At 39.4% G+C, this 16,742-nt stretch overlaps 1 non-coding gene across 1 annotated transcript; it reads left to right on the forward strand.

Annotated features, from left to right (window-relative positions):
* The first annotated feature begins 16,237 nt into the window (after window positions 1–16,237).
* Window positions 16,238–16,344, forward strand: LOC112088639. Its single transcript, XR_002900585.1, has one exon. It is a non-coding gene; the product is annotated as a small nucleolar RNA R71 (small nucleolar RNA).
* The last annotated feature ends 398 nt before the right edge of the window (window positions 16,345–16,742 follow it).

Consider the following 16,742-nt stretch of genomic DNA (forward strand, 5'->3'; position numbering starts at 1 on the left):
AAGTGGTCAAAATACGGTGTTATCAACTCCCCCAGACTTAAACCTTTGTTTGTCCTCAAACAAAGCAAAAGCCTAAACTGGTTAAGTGAAAACAAAAATAGGGAATGCACAAATCTCATAGACATGAATTCTAAACTGGGACCAAAGATAGTGCATCAATCCACAACTTAGTCTAGAAAATTCTCACCAATGCACAAGAGATACTAGTCCACTTTTTCCATCATGCAAAACTTAAACAATCTAAATCTTGATTCCAGTCAACTAGCTCTCTACATTCATTAAGTTCAATAGTGAGTTCTCATTAAAGACATCATCCAGGGTAGACGGCGTTTGGCATTAAAGGGCTATTTAAGTGGTGGAGTTAAAGTGTTTCGGGTTACCTGAAGATCTGGAGGATGCAAGATAATATGCAAAACCGCAAGAGAGATAAGGATCTGTTGATGACCACAGTTTTCAGTCACTTCTTCTTGCCAAATGTTGTTGCATAATCCTTCCTCCTTTGTTGTAAATAGCTGTTCCCCCAAACTTAGATTTTTTCCGGGAATCAGAAAACAATCTCCAAAACTCCATAAAATCAAACTCCAGTTGCCTTGGGACTTAAAATTCGACCTCTCTAGACTCTCTAAGGCTTTTATTTCCTTTCTTTTCTTATTTTCGGATTTTTTTTTTTTTTTTGGAAAGGAAATGCCTTTTAAAGAGAGAGAAACTAGAGGACGAGATTGTACCAAAATTTGAGGTTTTTCTAAGGCAAACTGAGCTTCCTCTTGTGCTGAATCCCTTCCGGAACTTTTCCGGCAAATCGCAGGTCTCTGTCCTTGGTGACTGAAAACTGCGTCGTTCCTCTTTCTCTCCAACGTTTTTGCACTTATCTGCATATAAGACAATAGAAAACAAGAGTGCATGTTGTTTGAAAGAGGATTGGTTAAGGTGGGGAACTAGCTAAAGATGAACTAGCCATTCAGGATCAACAGAGAGTGGTAAAAGGATAAAGGAGTCCTGATTGTATGATTCGTTTCCCTGGTCTAATGCTTCAATGAGAAAATTAAGTCCAAATTAAGTCCAAATAAAACAGAGCTAGTGTATCCCTTCATCTAAATCGAAATCATTCAAATTCCTCTGGAGTACTTCGTTTAAAATATGCTTAGCTACCGCCTAGTCTAGTCCTAAATCATGAATGAGCAAGTCACTAGGAATAGTCTAAAAGCACACAGTCAACTATAATTGATTCATGTTCACCATTCCCTTTAAAACGTATTTTGTTTTGAAAACCGGTTTTGAAAAACTTTAAGGAAAATGCAAAAAGTGTAGATAATGCAAGACTCATGAAAGAAAAGTGGTTAGAAAGGGATGAAATCCTCCCCCAGACTTAAATCACACTGTCCTCAGTGTGAAACAAGTCGAGATTGGATGAGAAAAATGCATAGATAATCGAATTGGTAAGGACAAAGAGAACTTACCTGGATCCGGGATGCTGGTGGAGATGAACCGGATTCATTCGAAGAGGTTTGGGAGGGTGATTGGTGAGGTGAAATGGTGGTGGAGGGTGATGAATGAGGTGGAGGGTGATTGGTGAGGTGAAATGAGGTGAAAGGGGGTGGTTTGGGTCGGTTTTGGATCTCAACGACCAAGTGCCGCGGTCAGGGGCCATACGACCGCGGCAACCAAGTGCTTGGCCGCGGTCATATTCACGCGACCGCGGTCGATGATGGGTTTCCCGCGGTCAGAACGTCTGCGACCGCGGGGGCTTATATCGCGACCTCTTCCTGCTTCTCCTTACTTCCTGCTGGGCCGAGCAGTCAGGTACCATCCTTCTTTTTGGTTTTTCCTGGTTTTTTGATTTTTTTTGGCTTTTTTGTTTTATAAGAAACACCTGAAACTAAGAAAAAGAAAAAGATCAAAAGAAAAAGAAAGAAAAATCCTAAAGAAAACAATACCTAAATGGGTTGCCTCCCATTAAGCGCTTCTGTTTTAAGTCGTTTAGCTCGACTTTTGGTATTGGACGTTGCTTAGTCTGTTGAAGAAGACCTTATCCTCAGACAAATGTTTTTCGACATCTCCTTGCTTTCCTTTGTATATCCCTTATAACCCCATTCCCAATTGGGAATTTTGTCCTCAGGTTCGACATGGTAGCCTCCTCCAGGATCAAAAATCAGTCTTGGAGCTCCTTTGAGGCATGAGTCTTCAACACCACTTGTGATAGGAGAACGTCTTATGTATGCTTGTATGATGAGGTGAATAAGGTCTCTCTCACTTCATGACATTGAACCATGTTGCAAGATACAAGGACAGATGATTCTTTATGATCTGAAGTGGTGGAGATGGTTAAGCATCCAAGGTGAGGACAGTTTTCTTGGAGAGGTGTCGCCATGGCTTGAACTGTTGGAGAATTGGTAAAAAGAGCATTGGCCGCTGGTGGAAGTGTCGCGACCGTGGTGAAAGTTGGTTTGGCCGCTGGTAGCGTACACGCGACCGCGGGGAAAGGTGGTTTGGCCGCTGGTAGCGCACACGCGACCGCGGTGCCGAATGTCCTAGGAAAGATGTTCAGATCCTCTTGCTTCTTGTCTCCAATTCTTTTTCCTTGTGGAGAGTCTTCGGAAAAGAGTCTTGAGAGCCATTTAAACTCCACTCTTGCTTCAATTAAGTCTGCATCACTTCTTATATGAGCATTGGTTAAAGGTGTGCATAGGAAAATACCTTTGTTTGTCAAACTTGTAAATCCAGCATTTTCTTTGGGTGCTCTTCTTTCTAGAACGTATCCAACATCCTTTGTAGTTCCTCCAGGGTCAAATATTGGATCATCTACGCCCCCTATTGTCAGACAATGAGAGTTCCTTGTAGTAATCACCGGGTATGGGGTTTTCTTGTTGATCTTCAGGAAACTCATATGTTGATGCAGGTAGTTGATGAGTGTTCCAACAGATGCTAGGAACGAAATACCAAGTAGCAAGGGTTTTGTTGCATTGTTTCTCATCTCCATAGCATGGGAACCAGTAGAAACAAGATAACCTTTCCCTTGAAAAGGCAATTCTGGTTTGTAACCAAGTAGAGCTACACCAGAAAAATCTCCATATTGAATATAAATATTAGAGGGATGAAAAATCGAAGTACCTGTATTCTCTGCAATGGTCTTTGGTATGAGATTCACATCAGGTCCAGATTCACAAAGAGAATCACGAAATTCCACTCCCTTGATCGAGAATGGGGCATCAAACTTCTCGGAATCCTTCGTCTTAGAAAGCGCCTCCAATGGTGGTTTTGATGTCACCATTAGTGTCTCATCTTCCATGTGGTCTGTCTTAAAGTCTAGTAGGTGAGGAGCTGAAGGAGAAAAAGATTTTGGTTCATCAAGAGGAAGTGACTTATGATCTTGTATGTCATCTCCAAAACACTTGAACGAATCGGTAGAGACGAGATTTTCACTAGGGATGGAAAGAGGTTCTCCTTTTTCTTGATGGCTGGCTTCCATGACGTGATGATCCAAAGGAATTTCATTTGATGGCCTCTTTCTAACAAACTTGATGGAGGATTCTCCATCTACTTCACAAGATACCCAATACCCATCATCCATAGATTCATTGAGCTCCTGAAGCATATCATCAATCTCGGTTTGGGAGACAGACGACATATCTTCATCAAAGAGAGGATCATGGATATCTCCGTGGGCATTGTAAGTTGTCAAGGTCTCCCAGCAGAATCCTTGTTCCTCTAAACCTTCGCGAATTGATTTGTAGTGGCTGCGAAGTCCTCTTTTGTGGTGGTTCGGATTTAAATTCTGATCCATTGAGGAGAGATCACAAATGTATTTTGCTTCTCGGCGTTGAGTGGCTCGAGGAGTGTTGTAAAAACCTCCCTCATAATAGTAATTTCGTTTCATAGGATCCATATCTTCTGAAATGGAAACAAAACAACCGAAAAATGGAAATATGCGGAAAAGGGGATTCTAGAGTCGATTTACCAACCTTTCTTGGGGTTTTGCAGAAAAGAAAACGTGTGCCTTCCCCGGCAACGGCGCCAAAAACTTGATGTGTCGTGTGGTGAGGGTGTCAAGTTTTACCCTAAATGAAATCAGTAGCAGCAAGTGCACAGCTGATCGATTGTAGTACTTAGGGATCGAATCCACAGGGAAGGAGGATCTTTTCATGCAAAAAGCCTTTGAAATAAGTATTAAGTAAGGAAGTCTAGAACCAAAACGGTTTTGTGGGGGTTTGGTAGTGTGTTTAAATTGTAAAAACGAAATCTTAAAAGAAAATACGGGAATTAAATGACCTAATAACTAAACTTAACGAAAATGAATAAAAATGAGAAAAACGGATATTCTAATTGCTTAAATGAAAATCTACTAAAAAGGAAAGACAATATTGAATTAAAGCTTGAAATAAAAACGGTGTAAATCTATGGGAAAGAAGGCGTTGGGGTTCAGGGAAGTTTTCTCAGGGGTACGAACGATTCAAAACATTGCTAGAGAGTAAAATGATAAGATCTTAGCTTAAACTTTTCGAACTGGAGTCACGGACGTATGAATACGCCACTGTCGTGATCATAGACAACTTCTCTCTCAACCCTGACCAGTAGGTTTCCACTCTGGCCCTGGAAGAGAAGAGATGCATTATGTTTAAGACTCGTCCTCATTCACAAATCGCCCATAGGTAGGTTTCCACTCCTATGTTTGTTTTGCTCTCCCAAACTAGATCTGATACCTGATGAACACTTTCGTGTCACCAAGCATCTGGATCAGATTGTAGTTCATGACGCTACTCTCATGCAGTAAAAACGAATTCAGAAGAAAAAGTTCTAAGATTCGGCTCAAAAGCTCATGGAATCCTCATCGAACATATAAATCCCCATCGAAAATCCCTTAATCCCAACAATAAAACTACTCAGACATAATGAACGAAATCAAAAGCATAGTATTAATAAGTAGAATAGAAACCGAAATTGAAAAAAGAAAGAACAAGGGTTCAAGAGAACAAATCTCTCTCTCCCTAAAAGCTAAAGCAAAAACAATAAAAATATGAAGTAAATATTTCGGTGGTGATGATTTAGGGTTCCCAAGACATGTATTTATAGTGCTCAAGACCTCTCTGGACGTCACTTAGGGTTTCTCCAAATGTGTGCTTCAGAAATGGGCTTTTTGGGCTCGGAGGTTGATGGCCGCGGTCGGGACAAGTGTGACCGCGGGGAATGAGTGGTTTGCCGCGGTCGCGATGCTCCTGACCGTGGGGAATGAGTTTTTGGCCGCGGGTGGAAGTTCTTGCCGGCTGGTTTACGGGACATCTTGCTGTTCACGTATCTTTTGATTGAACCGTTGGATTGCCAAGCTGTAAAGTGTGCTGGAAAGCTGATACTTCCATCTTTAAGGTCTCCAAATTTGAGCTGGATCATACGGTGAGAAGGCCTTCAATCAGGGGTGAACTTCTGACGGTTTGACTCTGAGCTGAAATCTGGTTTCCTATCCATTTTGTTAAGCTTTTCTCTAAGTTTCCTGAAAAGAGTCTTGGAACTACAAATACTAGAAAAACGTAATAAAAGTACTTAAACGTAATTAAAAACATAGAAAAATTTTTTCAAAACGATCCATAAAAGTGGTCAAAATACGGTGTTATCATATACCATATTGAAGTGTTTCCATGCCTTTGCATCTGATGGATGAACAACTTCTCCATCTACTTGTGTATGTTCCGCATGCCATCTCATTGATGCAGCTGTCATTTCAGATTGATAAAGCCGTTTCAACCTATCAGTTATAGGGAGATACCACATACGTTGGTACGGTATCCTTTTACGCCCACCAGTTTGCGTCCTGTATCATAGTTTTTGGCAAAATCGACATTCCTCCAGCTGATCATCATCTTTCCAAAAAATCATACAATTGTCAACACATACATCTATCATCTCAGAAGGTAGACCAAGACTAAAAATCAACTTTTGTATTTCATAGTATGTTCCCGCTGCCAAGTTATCCTCCGTTAGATACTCTTTCAGAAGATTAGCCCAATCATCCATGCAAACCTCAGCCAGGTTATGATCTGTTTTAATTGACATCATCCTAGCTGCCAACGATAATTTAGGCAGGCCTTCTCTGCATCCTTCGTAGATTGGCTGATTAGCATTGTCTAACAAATCATAAAATCGTTTGGCATCTACATTAGGTTCCTCAACAGCATTACCAGTATGCGTTTCATGAAATGCATCAGTCACCATCTCATGCATCCTATCATGATCTACACTTTGATCAGATTGATACTGATTAGGCTGATGACCATAATTCGATTCATCAAAATCAACATGACTTTGATAATTACTACTACTACCAGCATTCCCATGAGTATTACTGCCATATCCTTCTCCATGTAGATACCAAACAAAATATTGCGGCATAAACCCTCTATTTAATAAATGCGTCCACACGGTTTTGGTTAGTGTATACCTCGTATTCTTGCATTTCAAACAAGGACAAAACATCTTTCCGCTATCTTTCGTTCTCTCCATATTTGTAGCCTGATACATAAATATTTCTAACCCGTTCTTGAACTCTTCTGTCAACGCCCCATCTGAATCTTTACGCATATACATCCAGCTTCTTAGCTCGTATATAGACATATCTTGAAATAAAGTCAAAATACTATCTCTTTTTATTGATTAGACAATAAAGGAGAGCTAGTCTCTTGTGTCACGTCTAGCCACGTGAATGGAGTAAATTAACCTTTTAATATTATAACTTCTTTTTTCAAAATAAATAACTCCTAATTTTCGGGTTTCCAGCAATGGACAACCCAATATATAAGGATTTACAACACTATACTAAAATTTAAGAGACCTACAATGGGTCTCCAGGATGATGATGCTCTTATGTTTGAATGATGATGTGTTGTGATTGATAGAAGGAATGAAGATCTATTTATAGGAAAATTTCGGACTTTACGACGCTTTTACGACGACTTTTTACAACGATTTTACATTGAACAATAATATTACGACACTTTTACGACGATTATGCAATAAAATATTTCTTCTACATTAGTTAGGTAAACATGTTTTAAATGTTCTTCACCTAACTTATTTGTCGACGTAAAATCGTCGTATCTTTTACATCGAAATCCAGTCGTCGTATATTCGTCGTAATTGTACATCGAATTTACGACGATTTTGCATTCAATATCAAATCTCTCATTATCGATGTATATTCATCGTAATTCATCGTAAATTGTACGTCGAAGTTACGACGATGTTTTTATACGACGATTTTATGACGTTTTTTTTTTGACGTAAATTCATCATAAAATCGTTGTAAGTTTGCGACGACTTTAAAACCGTCGTAATGGACCGTTGGAAAACGATTGTTTTCTTGTAGTGAGCGCTTCACAAGCTACTACACTCTATTCAGGGCAATCTTAAGTGTGCTAATCCAACTACACTGGTTGTGATCCAAGCCACTTAAGAGTTCATCAAGAGAGGTGTTGTGACTTGTGCTCTTTTTCCCTTCGTTTGGTTTTTTCCCATTGGGTTTTCCAAACAAGGTTTTTAATGAGGCTTGTTTGCAACACTATAATAAGAGGCCTCTTGATAAAACCCAGCCCATTTTACGCACCAGATTCGTCCAAGGAAGAGGAGGAGCCAATATTTGAATTCAAACTTGGTTTTTTAGAGTTTCAATAAGTCAGTAGTTGTCTTTGTCATTTTCTAGGCGTGGGAAACTCTATATGTATTACTTTTCTCCTTTCTTTCATTTTATCAAACCTTTTATTCTAAAACTTTCTCTCTAAATTGTTTGATCAAGCTTGTTTAATGAATTCGGATCTTTATCCTTTCATTACAGGCATAACAATATGTTGATAGTCTAGGAGACCTTTCATATCTCTTAGAAGTATCAAGGCACTTCCACCAAGTTTCATCATCATTCCCAGATCCATCTGATATTATTTCATTCCGCAAATCATCAGATATCACATTCAACTCGTCACAACCATTGGAGAGTATTCCGGGGCTTGATCCTCACACCTAGGATCATATCAAGTGGTATCAGAGCTGATCTCCAAACCCAGGTTGTGTCTTTTCATGATCTGCAATTTTTGACTTTTCATATTCTGATCAGAACGAAATTTTTAGGGTTCAAACTGGTCAGGGTCGTGCTATTTAGCGCCTGATCTATCTAGTTTATGCCTTTAAATCATCAGAAAAAGGAATTTCCGAAAATCTAGAGAAAACAAATTAGGGTTTATTTCAAAATTGCAGTAGCTTCATAAACTGTTGCGTTTTATGTTGCTTTAAAACTATTGTCTGTTTTGTTTTGTGAGCATCTTTACTGGCCTTTTTATCTGTCATCTGAACAGGTACAATGGAGGAATCAGCTCATGAAAAAGAAGATGCTGCGAATTCAAGGGAAGTAGCCAACAAACTTATGATGGACGCTATGATGGCTTATCTGATGTCTCTTATGCGGCAAGAATTTGAAAGCATGAGATAAGATATGGAGAAAATGGTTTCAGAAAAGCCAAGGAAGAGTCATGACCATTCGGCTTTTGAGCAATACTATAGCAACTCTTCTAGAGCTCGATCATCAAGGAGGAGAAGCAGTGATAGAGAAGAGAGCCAGCCACGGTCTGTTGATCCCATGAGCAGTCTTAAGCTAACCATTCCTGAATTTAGAGGCACTGCCGATCCCGAATAATATTTGGAGTGGGAAAAGAAGATTGAACTTGTGTTCAATTGCAGAAACTACACCACCGAACACAAGCTAAAGCTGGCGCCTACACGATAGTAGGTTTTTAGTCCACTAAAGTCAATTAACCTCTTGTGTTGTAGTACTTGAGGGTCAATCCAAATGGAGAGATTCTAGACACTAGAACTATGAGGAGCTGTCTTAATTCAAGTCTAATAAGCAGATGAGTTGGTGATTAAGTGATCTAAAAACATAAAACAAACAAGAAGCAAGCAGTAATTGAGAACTAAACAAGCAAGATAAAAAAAAAAGACTCAAATTCAAAATAAAGAGAAAGCTAAACCTCTAGATGTGATCATTGATCAGGGTGTTTTCAATGCTTAATTGGGATGCTAAGAAAACAATGCCACACTTGCAATTCTTTTCAATTCTTTAGTCTAGACTTTCAAAGCAGATTAATTCATTCCCATGACAGAAATCTCTTTGCAAATTGCTTAATCAAGACTAATTCCCATTAGTGAATAAGCAATCAACAAGCATAAGGTTCCAAGTCTAAAATGACCTGACAGCCTCTTTGTGCATCAAAATAAGAGCTAAGATAGACCGAATCTTACACAGAAATATATAGCAAGCAACCACATGATCTCAAAACCAATTAACTTAAACTCTAATCTAGATTAATCCTCTCATGAAAGCATTAATCTCCACTAATCCACTTTCAAACCAAATTCTCATTTGTGAAATATGAATCAATGAGCATTAAGAAACAGTTCTAATATGTCATTTATGCATCAAACAAACATTCTCATGTGGTTCAATTAACATAAACCTTTAGCTTAGCTCATTCAGGCATTTCATCAAACACCTTGTGGGTGGAGAAATGCCTAAGTTCTAGATCAAGCTTATAATGAGAGATCTAGCATTAAGAGCAGCTAACTAAGGAAAGGAAATGAGAATCTAGAACCTAACATCATAAATCAAACATCAAAGCACCCCAATCTACACACCTAGAAGCTTAAAAGAAGACTACTCACTAATCATGCTTAACACACCTAATCTTTTGCAAGAGATGATGTTAAACATGATTAGGAGCAAAGATAAGAAGATGAGATGATAAGAAACAGTTTTAGATTGATTCAATCCTCTAGATATCTCTTAACAAACTCGTTTTTGACTAAAAGGGAAAAGAAAACAAAGAGAGAATCTAAGAGAGAAGATAAAGCTTTTTAGGAATTTCTCCAAAAAGATATATATACTAAGTGCTAATGGACCGGGTCAGCTCAGGACAAACTGGGTCCTGACCCAGCCTTGATGGATAGTGGTGTGGTTTGCCACGGTCAGATGGTCCTTGGCCAGACCGTGGCATTCTGACCGTGTCAAGGTTCAAGAGCAGATTCTTCAAGAGCAAGGTTGCTATGGCTTGAATTGGACCGTGATGCATGGCCGTGTCTCTTCTTTTCTGAGTTAGGGTGATGAACTTCTTGGACTTCCACGGTCTTGTGTCATCCCGTGTCAATATGGTCGTGTCAAGGCGTGGACATTCTGTGATTGCCACGGCCTGATCTTTGACCAGGGCATTATGGGCGTGTCAAAGATCTTCATTGCTTGCCGTGGTTAGAAATGCTCTTTTGCATTGCTCCCATGTTGTGACTGATCCTTGAGGTAGAGACTTTTCCCATTGATGAGCTTTGTCTCCTAGAGAAAAAGGGAATAGCCTCAGCTTGAATCTGTACTCACTCACTCCATTCATCTTAGTTAGATCACAAACTCTATCAAAGTTGTCAATGTGATCTAATGGGTCTTCTAATGCCAAGCCATGGAACTTGTTTAATTGCACCATGTTGATCAAGCCAGATTTGATCTCAAAATCGTTTTCAGGTGTAGGAGCTTGAATCCCATGTCTCTGACCCTGAGTATTAGCCTCATCACCAGCTCCCACAACTGTTCTTGGACGTGGTGCTGGACCCTCTTTCTGAGCCTGGTGGTTTCCATTACCACCATGAGCCTGTTGCCCTTGATCCATACCCAACCTCTCAATGTGCACAGCTCTTTCTCTTAGTCTTCTTGCTTGACTTCTGTTGTTCATCACCTGAAAACAAAGACAGCACTTGAAAGGTAATCAGTAAAACAAAATAAAATGACTTGATCTCAAAAAGATCCAAAGTCCTAATTCTAGAATAAACTCTCCAATTGGCAACGGCGCCAAATTGATAATAGGTTTGTAGCCAACTAAGGTCAATAAACCTATTGTGTTGTAGCACTTGAGGGTCAATCCAAATGGAGAGATTCTAGACACTAGAACTATGAGGAGCTATCTTAATTCAAGTCTAATAAGCAGATGAGTTGGTGATTAAGTGATCTAAAAACATAAAACAAACAAGAAGCAAGCAGTAATTGAGAACTAAACAAGCAAGATAAAAAAAAAAACTCAAATTCAAAATAAAGAGAAAGCTAAACCTCTAGATGTGATCATTGATCAGGGTGCTTTCAATGCTTAATTGATGATGCTAAGAAAACAATGCCACACTTGCAATTCTTTAGTCTAGACTTTCAAAGCAGATTAATTCATTCCCATGACAGAAATCTCTTTGCAAATTGCTTAATCCAGACTAATTTCCATTAGTGAATAAGCAATCAACAAGCATAAGGTTCTAAGTCTAAAATGACCAGACAGCCTCTTTGTGCATCAAAATAAGAGCTAAGTTAGACTGAATCTTACACAGAAAGATATAGCAAGCAACCACATGATCTCAAAACCAGTTAACTTAGAACTCTAATCTAGATTAATTCTCTCATGAAGGCATTAATCTCCACTAATCCACTTTCAAACCAAATTCCCATGTGTTTCAATCAACATAAACCCTTAGCTTAGCTCATTCAGGCATTTCATCAAACACCTTGTGGGTGGAGAAATGCCTAAGTTCTAGATCAAGCTTATAATGAGAGATCTAGCATTAAGAGCAGCTAAATAAGGCAAGGAAATGAGAATCTAGAACCTAAACATCATAAATCAAACATCAAAGCACCCTAATCTACACACCTAGAAGCTTAAAAGAAGACTACTCACTAATCATGCTTAACACACCTAATCTTTTGCAAGAGAAAATGTTAACCATTATTAGGAGCAAAGATAAGAAGATGAGATGATAAGAAACAGCTTTTATCAGGACCCTGTAAACCAGATCGGAGGAGAAGGCTTCCCGATAACGACGTCTTTGAAGTGTATCGGATTTCTCTGGAATGAGTGCACGACATGTTCGTCTTCCGGTGGTCATATCTTTCGTCTCAATGCTCCAAATTCCTTGATTCTCACTGTTCTGGAATCTAGGCTCAATTATCTTGATCTTTTCTGAAGACCCCGGAAGCTGAATCGGCCGGAAAGATCTTCCCTGGTAACGCAATTTCTGAGATGTATCTGCACCCGAGAGTTTTGGCCGAGAAGCTTAAGCGACCAGTACCTGTTTTGGCCGAGAATCCTACCCACAGTATTTATTTTAGCCGAGGATCTCCGACCATCAGTATAGTCTTTTGCCGAAAAGCTCCATAATGCCCATTTTCACCATTTTTGATCATTTCAAGTCCATTTCTTCTTCTGGTTCACATTCTTCACTCCAAATCGGCCCCATAAGCACCTGTTTAACACTCCAAACCATGCAAAACTCTCTTGGACCTAATGCAATCTCCTAAGTCCTAAAACAATGTCTAAAGACCTAAAATGTATGCAAATAAGACATGATTTGGACTTAAATATGTACACTAAATGATGCAATTTATGAATATATCAACTCTCCCACACTTATCCTTTGCTTGTCCTCAAGAAAAAAACAAAAAAAATGAGAGAGAGAGAGGTTGAATGCATTGGGAGTTCATATTTCCTTTGAAAGAGAGAAGTGACAACTAAGAGAATTCAAGTTCATGCTCAGTATGCAATGCAAGACTATACTCTGATGTATCAACTCAACAGTAATCTCCACAAGTTCTCCTATTCCTCAACTCTTTGACATTCATTAAGTTTTTTACCAAGTGGATCAAATGATGCAATGTTCAAACAAGTAAAGTTTGGCTAGGGTGAGGTTTTATGAGACTAAAATGATCTCACCAATGCCTGAGTGGGTTCAATGCAGCAAGGGGATCTCTCTATGAATGATCAAACTTTGGCAGAATTCTAAATGTAGAAAGCAACCTACGCATACAAGGGCAATGACTCATCCCACCCCACACTCTACTCAAAGCTTCTCACTTGCTCATTTTCTCAAGAACCTCACTTTTCACACTCATTTCTCTCTCACTAGGGGACTTACTTTTCATGTTCACACTCAAGTCTTGGAGTTCAAACTTTACACAGCTCTTTTCACTTTCTTTTGTAACCTCTAGTCTTTTTTTATTTCTTTTTAAAACATTTGAGCTCTTTGGCTTCTTTTCTTTTCCTTTTACTTGGAGGCTAGACACTTTCTTTTCAAAACACTAGAGCTCACTTTTCTTTGACTCAAAACTCCAAGACTGATTTCTTTTCTTATCTATCCCCTAGTTCTCACCACTCTCCTTTTTTTTCACTCACCAACAAGTACTCCCCCACACTTAGTTCTTGCCAAATCTCTCAGCTCCTTGATGATGGAACTTAACACTCAATGAGACTTGCCCTTGTTGCTCTAAACCTAACACTTTCTGGTAAGTTTGATCCAAGGTGGCCTTTCAATCACACACAAACATTTGGCTTGAAGGAAGGATAAGTTTAGGTGAGGAAAACTGATCCATATGTGGATTCAGCTACTTGAGCTAAGGAAGAGGGAGGTAAACACAGGATTCTAGCGCAAGTATGTATATCGGTATCCACAAGCTTATTCAGACAATGCACCACATGATAGTTTCAAGTCAAGTTCAAGGTTTTCACTTATTAGAATTGAGTTCAATTCAAACTTGCTTCTCAGATTCAAATCATTTCAAGCCTTGCAAGCACAAAAATCATTTCACAAGCATATTTAATCCAAATTCTCAAAGTTATTTACTCTCAAGAAAAAAACTATCATTACTCCCATGCACAATGCAACCTATATGATGCAACTAGACTCAATCCTAAAAATGTGAATGCAACTACATGATCATTTTTTGTGTTAAAAGTTTCTAATTTTTCAATTTTTTTGGTTTTTGATATGCACTTGATGCTATGCATGATCAAATGAAACTCAAAATGCAAAAGAGAAAATAAGAACATAGCAAACATGATTAGTAAACACAAACCCCTCCCCCACACTTAAATAACACAGTCCCTTGTGTTATAAAAGCATAAGAGAGGAGTGAAAAGAAAAGGCAAGAAAGATGCAAAATGAAAACTAAGAACAAGATGCATATGTACAAGGAGTTTGGAGTATTACCAGCCTTGTTTTGGATGGAATGGAGGCGTTGACCATGGAGGAGGATGCCGATGCTTTGAACTGCCTTTTGCACTGGTTCCTTCAAGATATTAAGCAAGAAAACTTCCTAGAACCTGAGACACTTAGCAAACCCATCAAAACATTCCAAAAACACTAAGGAAAAGATTAAAAAGATTTATTTACAAGGATAAGCTTGGGGTGTATCCCAAGAGCACTTTCTTTAAAGTCACTAAGTTTGACTTCTTACACTTTTTTCTTAGTGAGGGTGAGGAGGAGCAGTGATTCTACTTGTTTTGTCCATGAACTCAAGTGTGATGGCTTTGTTCATCAGCTCTTGAACACCAGATGACCCTTTGTTTATGAGCTCTTGTGTGAGGATTTCCCTGACCTTAGCAAAAGGTTTTGATCCTCCATTTCTTTTGACCTTGTATTCCACAGTTCCAGCATCAAAATTCCATGGAGTGAGAGTTAAGACCTGAGAAGATGACCCAAGAGTGAATGGTTTGGTGCTTGTTGGGTTCTTGTCTAGAGACCTTGAACCATTGCCTTTGTTGCTGCTGATCTCTTTCTCACTTGGTGTAGGAGATAGAGATTCCAAACAATCTTCATCATCACTATAGAAATCCCCTTCAAAATCAAGATCAGGTCTTATTAGGGATTCTTTCTTTTTCTCAACAGATGCAAGGGGTTGAGCTTCCTCTATAGTTCCAATACTCCCCACATACATCATCCCATAGCGTTTCAACTCATCAGAATCATCAGATATAGCTCCACAAAACCCAGCAAGAGAAGGCTTAAGAGGATAAGATACATCATCATCTACCTTAGTAAGCACCACTCTTTGAGTATCAAAGTCCATCCTTGCTCATGTGGTGTTCAGAAATGGAGTTCCAAGCAAAAGAGGTAGCTCTTTGGTCTTCTTCATCTTCATGACTACAAAATCAGTTGGAACTGTGCATTCACCAATCTTCAATGGGTAATCTCCAAGGATTCCATATGGCTTCTTTGAGGATGAATCTCCAAAGGTGATTGACATGGGGTGATGCTTAAGACTCTTGATCCCTAATCTCTCCACCATGTCTAAAGACATTACACTGATTCTTGATCTAGAATCACACAAAGCATTGTCCACTTTCATATTTCCAAGAGAACATGAGATGGAGAACTTTCTTGAGTTCCATAGCTTGGGAATAGATTTGGGTTTCACCCTTGTTGAAACAGTGCTAGAGACTCCATCAGCTGAATTTGCTTGAAATATTCTCTGATCTTTTCCTTTAGCCATCTCAGAATGATTCTCTTTCAAATCAAAACAAGCTGCCTCCCCACCTTCTTTCTCAATGTCCTCATTGAGATCACAGAACAGGAACTCAAACTCATCGATGATGGCGTCCTCATCATCTTTTTTCAAGCGTTTTGCACTTGAGACATTGCCATGGAGAAGATCCTCAATTTCTTGGACAGCAGCATGAAGAACATCATTTGAGAGGATTGCATTGCAGTATTCTATTGGATGTGCAACGGATGTCCTTGGTAAAGATCCTTGAGCTTGAGAACTGCAGTGGCCCTCGTTGTTCTCTAGAGTCTTGACCTTGGAAGCCAAGGTTGAAAGCTGAGTTAGAAGATCAGAATAACTTCAATCCACCTTGTTGTTAATCTCAGCCATTTTCTTGACCTTTGAGGATTTGCTGGAGCAGGTTCTGCACTTCTTGATCTTTATTCCCTGAGTTCTGTTGGAGACTTTGCGGTTGGGGAGGGAAAAAACCTTGTTGGTTATAGTTTTGAGGGTAAAAGTTCTGGGTAGGGTGATTCTTGTAGTGGTTAAAACCCTTTTGGTGTCGTTGTTGGCCTTCTACAAAGTTCACCTCAGCTGTGATGTCTTCCCCTTGAACATTTTTCCTGAAACACATGATACACATCTCTAACAAGTTTGGCTGACTGATAAGAAGCTAAGAAAATTTGTCTAGCTTCTCATTGAGAGAGTTGATGTCTTTCCTTGTCCTTTCCTCTTCATCACTCACAGCTCCTCTTGAATTCCTGTAGAAGTCTGATCCATAAAGCTCATCACTCTGAGCTACATTCTCCACAAGGGTCATGGCAGTTATTGACTTCCTTGGTCATGAAATTACCATTTGAAGCAGTGTCCAAGAGGAGCCTGACCTTTGGTAAAGCACCTCTGTAGAAGGTACTTAAAACCTGAGAATCTGAGAATCCATGTTGACGGCATTGCATGGTATACCCTCTAAATCTTTCCCAAGCCTCACAAAAGGATTTATGGTTCTTCTGAATAAAACTTGAGATTTCATTTCTTAACCTTCCTGTTCTTGATGAAGAGAGGAACTTGGTTAGAAATGCTCTTTTGCATTGCTCCCATGTTGTGACTGATCCTTGAGGTAGAATCTTTTCCCATTGATGAGCTTTGTCTCCTATAGCCTCAGCTTGAATCTGTACTCACTCACTCCATTCATCTTAGTTAGATCACAAACTCTATCAAAGTTGTCAATGTGATCTAATGGGTCTTCTAATGCCAAGCCATGGAACTTGTTTGATTGCACCATGTTGATCAAGCCAGATTTGATCTCAAAATCCTTTTCAGGTGTAGGAGCTTGAATCCCATGTCTCTGACACTGAGTATTAGCCTCATCACCAGCTCCCACAACTGTTCTTGGACGTGGTGCTGGACCCTCTTGCTGAGCCTGGTAGTTTCCATTACC

This window comes from Eutrema salsugineum, unplaced genomic scaffold, assembly GCF_000478725.1.
Source record: "Eutrema salsugineum unplaced genomic scaffold, Eutsalg1_0 scaffold_14, whole genome shotgun sequence".
In the NCBI taxonomy this organism is placed as follows: Eukaryota; Viridiplantae; Streptophyta; class Magnoliopsida; order Brassicales; family Brassicaceae; genus Eutrema; species Eutrema salsugineum.